The sequence below is a fragment of the Eschrichtius robustus genome, chromosome 2 (assembly GCF_028021215.1).
Source record: "Eschrichtius robustus isolate mEscRob2 chromosome 2, mEscRob2.pri, whole genome shotgun sequence".
Taxonomy (NCBI): Eukaryota; Metazoa; Chordata; class Mammalia; order Artiodactyla; family Eschrichtiidae; genus Eschrichtius; species Eschrichtius robustus.
The window spans coordinates 119,127,501-119,135,752 of record NC_090825.1 but is presented as its reverse complement, the minus strand read 5'-3'; the positions used below and the strand labels follow the sequence as shown (position 1 = coordinate 119,135,752).

General features: G+C 55.0%; 1 protein-coding gene across 4 annotated transcripts in view; it reads left to right on the top strand.

The window, feature by feature from the left end:
* Window positions 1-3,239: 3,239 nt before the first annotated feature.
* The window catches only part of SPRY4 (sprouty RTK signaling antagonist 4), a 14,111-nt gene continuing 9,098 nt past the window's right edge, over window positions 3,240-8,252 (top strand). Inside the window, exons 1-2 of one of the 4 annotated variants that reach the window (XM_068536084.1) lie at window positions 3,240-3,396; window positions 6,446-6,510. The gene's annotated coding sequence lies outside the window, so the exon portion shown is untranslated. Of the gene's footprint in view, window positions 3,397-4,607; window positions 6,511-7,945 lie in introns of those variants that run through there. The other 3 variants (XM_068536086.1, XM_068536087.1, XM_068536085.1) reach the window with 3 other exon arrangements.

The window sequence follows — 8,252 nt, the reverse complement described above, 5'->3', positions numbered from 1 at the left end:
AAGAGGGCAACGCCCAGACCTGAAGCCACTGGACTCCCCTGTACACGACCTGGTAGGGGTGAAGACGTTTACACCGGGGTTAGGGTGAAACGACTATAATTAGCACGGGCAGGAATGCAGGGCTGTTAGGGTCCACCTCCAGCAGAAGAGTTATACCTGGGGAAGAGACAGGGCAGCTTTGGAATGAACAAAGTCACAGGAAGTAGAAAAAAAAAAAAAAAAAAATCCAGCACAGGCCTACCAGCCACTCAATCCAAAGAACGAAGGTGGTACCGTTAAACTGTGAAGGCACAAATGCTTTGCATTCCCCACCATCTTTCACTCTGTCCCCTCTCCCCCAACCTCTGGCCCCTGGGCTGCAGACAGGGTTAAAACACAAACGAGAGTGTGTCGGCCACAGAGAGGCCTCCCCACAGGCACCTTCACGTCAGACTTTCCTCATGCAGACGCCTCCCCACCTGTCTCCTCATCCTCCCTCAGGTCACGCCTTCCCAGTCTCCAAGTCTCAACTCACAACCACAGCCCCCTGTCAGAAAGAGACCCCCTGATGCCCAAATTAAAATCAGGTCCTTCCCAGCTCTCCCCATACCCTCAAATCCTGCTTACCTCTCCCTCCTAGCACTTATCATAGACTCAAATTGCATAGCCTGTCTTCCCCCCAAATTGCGAGCTTCACTAGGGCAGGGAGGGCTGTCTGTCTCTCACCACCAAGGCCTCAGAGTCAGGGCAGGCCCCAGGGCAGAATATATGAATGACTGACTGACCGAATGGATGGATGGATGGATGGATTTCTCATAATAGTTACCCCCAAACCTCTCCTCTCTTTAGGTTCCAAGGAAGAGTGGAATATGGTCCCCAGCACCCTCCCAGACGCCGAGTCACAGTCTGCTCAGGCATCAGAAACTCCTCCCAGCTCAGGACTGGGGGCTCCTTCATGGTCCCACCATCCCACCAGAGCTGGGGTCTCCTCACTTCTCCTTCAGGAAAGCTGAGAACAGACCAGGAATGGAAGGAACACTGTCTCTTGGCTAATTCCTCTAATTAAAGACACAGGACAGCCACCCCCTACCTCATCTTGACTTTCTTCCATAGTTTAGAAAGGATTTCCTTATTCCCGTCCTTTTACTTGTTCCAGCAAGGCCCATGAGCAACCACTGGCTGGAAAATCACTGCTCCAACTTTCCTTGTTTAACATGCTTAAGTGACTTGCAAGAAACAGGTTTTTAGGCTTGTGATATGAAGATGGGGTGGTGGCAAAGTAGAAAGATCCGGGTTGCAAAGATCTAGAAAATCAGCACCACCATTTATTAGATCTTCCATTTATCAGGTGCAGGACCCTTGGCCCCAATTTCTACATCTGACAAATAGGCATAATGATAGTGAACTTGGATGCCTGTTAAGGGAACACCTGAACAACTGTAAAATACTCCGTTGTCCTAGTAAAGTTTTTCTCTTGGCATTAAGTAAGGTCTTGGCCCTGAAAGGAAGACTGAGCTTTTGTAGGGGGAGAGCCTGCTCTGCCCCCAGGAGCTGAGTAAGGAAATCACACCGCAAAGGTGCGTTTGAGTAGCGAGAAGCCATTTTAGCCTGGACTCGGTGACCTTGGGCTCTGGTCTGGGTTTGCAAAATGTCTCTCCCGCTGCCTGTCTCCAGAGCCCCAGCACCAGCACCAGCCCCAGATCCAGCCCAAGGCCAGACCTCTGGCCTGGGCTGGAAGCCTTTCATCGGCTCCCTTGACAACAGCCAAGCGCAGATCTTTGGTGGCGTAGGAAGAAAAAACCTGCCTCACAACCTCCCCGTGAAGCGAAAACACCATCAAGACAAACCTTACAGGGGATTCAGACCCTGGCCCAGCTCTTATCCCCGCATCAAAGCTACCCCCTACTCCGGACTCCCCGGAGGCTACAGCCTCCTCCATTCCTGGGCGGAGCTGGGCCCGCTGCGAGGGCTCCCCGCCTTCCCGGAGTCAGGCCTAATGGCGGGGGCTTTTCTTTTCACCGCCCAGGGCTGATGCGCTCCCCCCGCCCCCGCCGCCCCATCATTAACTGCAAAGAAAAGATCCCGGCCATTTCCATTTCCTCTGCGGCTCAAGAGCTCTGTTGTTATTTAATCCCGTGGCCACCCCGGCAGCATCCTCGTTGCGGACGGCTCCACCCATCCACCTGGCCAATTCTCGGCCGCTCCCGCTTCCCCGGAGGGGCGCAAATAGGGGTGGCTGGGGAGAGGCGCCTACAGCAGCAAAGGGCTGTGGCCTTCGGAGGACACAGGGTCCTCAGGCCCGCGTCCCGTGAGGGCTGGGAAACGCACGGAGAGGGGAGCACTAGCCAGGGCAGCTGAGGGCGGGCGGACGCCGGGGCACTGCGGACATTACCCTGGAGTTGGGGGGAAGGGGGGCGCTGCCAGGCGAGAGCCAGGTCTCTAGCTGAGTAGCCAGCATCACCCTGGTGGGTACTAGAGCCGGAAGAGGCCTCGGCCCAGTCGCTGTCCACACCCAAGAAATGGGGGGAGGGGTGGTCTGCGCTTACTCAAGGGAGACTCAGCCTCAGGAAAGGAACCAGATTCACTCAGCTGTACCCACTCCGCCCTTCTTTGATACGGACGTTTGACATTTCCTTAATTTTTGGTAAACACAGCTTCAAGACCCCTCACCCCCCGACGCCCCTAGTCTACAGAAAGAGAAGGCGCTCAGCAGGGGTCTTCCCGTTCCCCCGCCCTCCCGACTGCCTGCGGCGGGTAGAAATCCCTAGATCTAGGTGTGTCCTCCCCCACCCAGCTCTCAGCCCAGGGTCCTGAGGCCGCAGTGCCCCCCCGCCCCCCAGCAACACTGACGGTTCCAGCCCAGGCCCGCAGTGGCGTGAAGGTGGCCTTTACCTCCTCTCGCAGGCTGGGAGGGGGTACAGCCCGCGCAGCTGAGCCAGCTGCAGCAGTCGCCGCCGCCCTCCATTCATAAAGGAAAAAAAAAAAAAAAAAAAAAAAGGCAACAACAACCTCCAACCCTCTTTGTAAAAGAACGACGGCCCCTGGAGGAGCGAGAGTCAGCCCCAGCAATCACGGGTTAAGTTCTTTTCCGGCCCCCCATTCATAAAAAAAGGAGCGCGGCGCATGCGCGCGCGGGGTCTCTTGTGCCCACCCATTCATAGAATCGCGAACTGCGCGCGTGCGCACAGGAGCTCCCTGCCCTCCCATTCATAAAAAAGCCATTTTCCCAGGCAGTGGTTGCAACATCGCCGCGGAGGCAGCGAGAGGGGCTGACAGCGCGGTGTTGGCGCTGAGGAGCGCAGGGAGCAGTGCCGGTTCCTCCGGCCGGCGTCTGCGAGGACGGCGGCGTCCGACCCACTCGGGTTCGGAAATTCACACAGACGTGGAGCAATGCTTGTGACTCTGCGGCTCCTCAAAGTAAGTCCCCGACCGGCTTCGGGATGTGAAGCTGCCCCTCTCTGAGTCGCGACGCGACTCCCCCTCGGGCCGGGGCAAATGGTGCGCTATTTCTAGGCGCGCCTCAGTGTTCCTTCCCTCTCCCTGCGCCTCCTGGAGCCGCTGCGGTGCGCCGCAGCTCCCTGACGCCCTCGGCTGGGCCGGCGAGGCGCTGGGGGTGTTCACAGCTTGGCACCGGCGTTCCCGACCCCCGGGCATTGCCAAGCACGGCTTCCCCACTCTCTACGACTCGGAAGCTTCGTGCGTGTCCCGGGAGTTTGCTTCTGGCCTGGCCTTTTTCCTCCTGCCACCACCGGCCTCGGGCGCTGGAACAGGCGGCTCTAGGCTCCGTCAGGAGCCACCTCTTGGGTCCGGCGGGCGCCCTCGCCCTGGGCGGCTCGCCCACCCCGGGCTCGCTGCCCACGGTGCCAGCTCTGCCGTAGATCTCCCCAGCCCGCCGCAGCGGCCTATGCTCGACGTAGGTTTTTCTTTCCCCTTCGGAGCCGTGAGGGACTGGGTTTTCTTCCCTTCTGCCTCCCCCTCGATGGTCAGCGCAGGGCTGGCGGGGACTGGGCATTTCTGCTCTCTCTCTCTCTTTGGCGAGGCGGTTCCTCGCCGTCTGACCTTTGCTCTGCTGCCGCATTTTATGCTGTGCAGCTGCCTTGCAGTTGCCTTTTCTTTCCCCGGCCTCTGCAGGGCCCGAGGCTCCTCGGCCTCCTCGTGCCTCCCTATCCCCGGGCACCGAGCTGTGCCAGGTCCCGGGGCCCCCGGGCCGCGCTGGGGCTGTGGTAGGGGCTGAAGGTGCGTTTCCATAACGCCGGGCGTGTGGGAGCTGGAGGAAGAGGCTGCGTGCGTAGGAGAGATAAGGCTCCCGCTTTCTCTCCTTCCTTCTTGGTGGTACCAGGCTTGACATCACCGAGAAGAGAGAAGGATAGAGACGGTACGTTCTGAAAATTCTGAATCGCCAAGCCTATGGGGGCAATGAAGGGGGGTGAGGGCAAATTTGGCCAGCCAGGACAGCTGGAGCTTGGCTCCATCACTGGGACCAGGGCTTTGCCCAGTTTCTCCTCCATACAGATGATCAAAAAGCATTTAGACAGTAGCTGCTCTTGTGCAAGAAGACGGTTTCTCAATTTTCTTTGATTGGGGGCTGGGGGTTGTGGGCAGAGGAGGCAGGAGAGGCGGAAAATGGTTGCATGGCTTGATGGGCTGAGCGATGGACGGGAGAAGCGAACTGGGCTGGAGGGGCTGGATGGTGGGCAGAGGGAAGAGCTGCTGGCTGCCTCATGCACCAGCTGCTGGATGGGTATCCATATTGCCAGGCCTGGATGAGGGCAGAAGGCTGCCTTCTGGCCCATCAAGGCTCAGAGACCACTTTCCCCCAGCCCCCCAGCATGATTCGCGATGAAAGGAAGGTTGTGGGTTCGGTGGGGTGCCCAGACCCAGTATGAACCTCCTCTTTCCTGCTTCCAAACCAGTGGCATGATTCTCTCCAGTTTGGGGAGGGGTGAGAGCAAGTGCGTGTCTGTCTGGTTAGCTGATCAAGGCTCTCCAGTCTCTCTGAGCCTCTTGGGGGATACAAAGCTGGCAGGTGAAGGCCCAGAGCATTTAGGAAATGTGGGTTTATCAATCTCTTAATAAGCTCGGTCTGGCCTGAGGCCCTACCCAAATATTGCACTGGTGATTTCACAATGTTTAGAGTTCCCCCGGATCTTCATAGGAACGGAGCATAAACATCTGAAAGTTTCGGTTTTTCCCTTAGTTGTGTGGGTGTGGGGAGGACTAGGAAAGGGAGGGCAGCCATTGACAATGCCCCCCACACCTACCTCTCTCTCTCCCCACCCCCCCAGCCCTCTCTCTCTCTCTTTCTCTGTCTCCTTCTCTTTCAGCAGAAGGGTGGGAAAGAAGTTGATGTGTCCAGTGTGAAATCAAATTTTCTCTCTTTCCTAGCCCTTGGGAGGGTCCTCACTTGCCAGAAGGCTCCGGACGAATTCTAATATGAGCAGTGCACATCCTGACCAACTGAGCTGCGTGGCCAGTACTGGGTAGGGGGCATTTTGGTGGCAGATTTCTAAAATCTCCTTGATGGACAAATGTTGGTCAGCTTGATGAGGAAGACTTTAAAGACGTCTCTTGGTTATCTTCCTTTTTAGATTCTGAACTCAAGAGTAAGTGCTTTCCTGCTCATTCCCATGACCTTTACCAAATTACTCTCTGAAATGGCAGCATCTCCTTAAAGCTTTGGTAGGGCGAGGTGGGAAGAGACTGATCCCATGGAATAGTATGATTCCTGGTTAAAGCAGGGCAGAGGCTGGGGGCATTTGGAGCTCGCAGATGTCATTTTTGTTTTCATGCTTCCAGAATAGGTGGAGAGACAGGCTCTTTGGAACTCTCCACCCCCCAACTCTGGTAAACCTGACATTGCCTCTGCCCAGAGGTTTGGCTGACTTGAAAAACAAATGAAGGCAGCTTTTCAGTGCAGAATTTGAAAGTCAGTGATTTTAAAACTAAGGGAGGAAAAAACACCCATTAACACCTCCAGAAATGGCCCTTGAGGTGTGTTGCTCTGGGGTTTAATACTTTGGGATCATCAAAGTATAAATACTTTGTGCGGGATTCTCTTCCAATTTCTGATGCTATTAGTCCCTTCATGTGACATCTTCCAGCCCCCACTTTTGGGCCCCCACGAGCATTTTTCTTTCCCCGGGCCATCCTCTTGGGTAGGGCCCGGGTGATGGTACCAGGAGGCTTAGAAAGGAGCCCCTTCTCTTCAGAGAAGAAGGTCAGTGTTCTTAGAAAGTTACGGCATTCAATTTGGTTCTGCATCCAGAGTTGTCTGCCCCTGGGCCCTACTGAGGTGGAAGTTCCCTTGTGAGGAAAACCTCTGGATCTAGGAATAGAATGAAAAATTTTGGATTTAGGATGTCGACATGGCAAGAGTGGAGACGGTTCCATCTCATGGTCAACTTGGATCTACCTGACAGAAGGGAAGGCAATGACTCATTGGAATATATTTTTACTCTCTCAAAAGAGCCAAAGAAAGAAGGTGATGAAGGGCAACATAACCGAAGACTGTATTACCTCTTCCAGACCAAGGTAGGGGCTGGGTCAAAGCAGATGAGGGGCTAGGAAATGTGCTAAGCTTGGGCCTCAGTCTCCCCATCTGCAGAGTGGGGAGAAGAAACTCCTCCCGAGGGGCCAGGGCCAGCTGAGCAGCTAGCAAGTGTGCAGGGCTGGGGCTGTGCCCCTTGTTACTACTGGGTGCCTAGTAAGGAGGGCTTGGTTATAAGGGAGCCCCTTCCTCCACAGGAGATGTGGGGTGCTGTGTGATGTAAGAGGCGGAGGATGCTTAGCTCTCGAGGGGGCCTGGGGCCACCCTGCAGATCCGGACAGCTGACAAGGCTGGGGATGTATCCGGGACATGTGGTTGGGTTTAAGAGGCTCCACCGTTCAGCTGTGATCACGATTGTTCTTTCCAAGGACAGTCGGTGGAGGAAGCAAGGGCACCGGGGAGGGAGCACAGATGTGCTGGATGTCGCGGAGGAGGGAAGGGGCCCTTCTGGGGCAGGTGGCCATTTGCAGAAAAGTGGTTTCCCTTGTCTCTTTCTGGTTGGGGGGAAGGGGGAGTCATTTCCTGCCCCATCCCAGGAGTAAGCTAACGTCTATTATTGTAAGTCCAATTCTTAGTGGAGGGTGGTGAGACAAATAAAATGATCTTGGTGTCAGTGAGAGGGGGGTCCTCCCCTGGGGTTTAGATTTCTGGTCCCCCACCCCCAAACTTTGATGTGGGCCAGTGGTTCCCCAACTGTACCAGTAGTTAACAGACTTCTTCTAGCCCCATTCTTTTCTCACTCTTGACTTCTAATCCCTCTTTAAGGGGATCTGAGCAGACAACAATTCTGAGGGGAATACATCGAAGCCAAAGTTTGTAGCCGGTTAGAATAGCCCAGAGCCAAAGTACAGCAAGACCTCTCCCACTCACCCTAGCACTGGGGCTTTGGAGCTCAGCTGGTTGTGGAAAAAGAAGAGAAAAGGGTTGGGAACTGATAACTGGGGATGGGACAAAGTGAGGAAAAGCAGCTGTTTTTTTTTTGTGATCTCTGACAGGTTATGACCAGAGGTCAGCTTCTTAGTGCTAGTGGTGGGTGGCAGGGAGGAGCAAGGTTTCTCAGGCAAATCCAGCTGCCTAAATGCTTTATTTGCAGCAGATTGTCTCCCTCAGTGGGGTGCAGGGAAGGCAAGTCCCTGGCTTCCCTCATCCCCCTTCCCCCCCTTTAAAAGTCTTTTCGAAGCAGTAAGTCATTATTTAGTTGGAGCTTAATGAACTAAACTGGAGTGTTGTCCCAAAGAACCCAAGCGAGAGTGGTAGATAGTGGTGGGCGGGCTCTCATGAAGCCTAGAGACCTTTTTCTCTGAGCTGTTAAAGGCTTAAACAGCCTTCCCTGAAAGCACCTGCTGGGACTGAATGGGGCAGTGCAGAAACTGCCCTTTCATTCAGAGCCCCTTGCCAGTTTGGCATTAGCTGACCTGTAGTTTTCAAAGTACAACTGTCAGGTTTTCCTAATATTTCCCAACTCCTCTCCCTGGGATAAGTCCAGGGGAAGGGGTGGATGGGTGGAACAGACATTTAACATGCCTCTTGATTCTTTCCAGCCAGCCTGCATTGAGCTGTCTGCCGCCTTGATGCTCAGCCCCTCCCCACAGGTACACATGCAATGTTAGGCTCACAGACATTGGGATAAGTCCTCTCTCTGGGATAAGTCCAGGGGAAGGGGTGGATGGGTGGAACAGACATTTAACATGCCTCTTGATTCTTTCCAGCCAGCCTGCATTGAGCT